The 236-nt window shown below is 41.1% G+C and overlaps 1 protein-coding gene across 1 annotated transcript in view; it reads left to right on the top strand.

The window, feature by feature from the left end:
- The window catches only part of LOC107585278 (leucine-rich PPR motif-containing protein, mitochondrial-like), a 16,835-nt gene that overhangs the window by 15,007 nt on the left and 1,592 nt on the right, over positions 1-236 (top strand). The window lies entirely within an intron of this gene.

Below are 236 nucleotides of genomic sequence, written 5' to 3'. Positions count from 1 at the left end.
TGTGTGTGTGTGTGTGTATATATATGTGTGTGTGTGTGTGTGTGTGTGTGTGTGTGTGTGTGTGTGTGTGTGTGTGTGTGCAAAATTAAGCAAGGGAGTGAAGCTCCTCATCTGACCAAAATGAATAGGGACAGATAATGTTGAATTATGGATGGTACCTTTTCCCTTCACAGTTGTGCCCCCTGCCGTCTCTCTCCTTTTTTTTTTTCAAGTTTGGACTTTATTTTTTTTGGGTT

Source organism: Sinocyclocheilus grahami, unplaced genomic scaffold (assembly GCF_001515645.1).
Source record: "Sinocyclocheilus grahami isolate Dianchi unplaced genomic scaffold, SAMN03320097.WGS_v1.1 scaffold68.1, whole genome shotgun sequence".
Lineage (NCBI taxonomy): Eukaryota > Metazoa > Chordata > Actinopteri > Cypriniformes > Cyprinidae > Sinocyclocheilus > Sinocyclocheilus grahami.
This window is presented reverse-complemented; position numbering and strand designations above follow the sequence as displayed.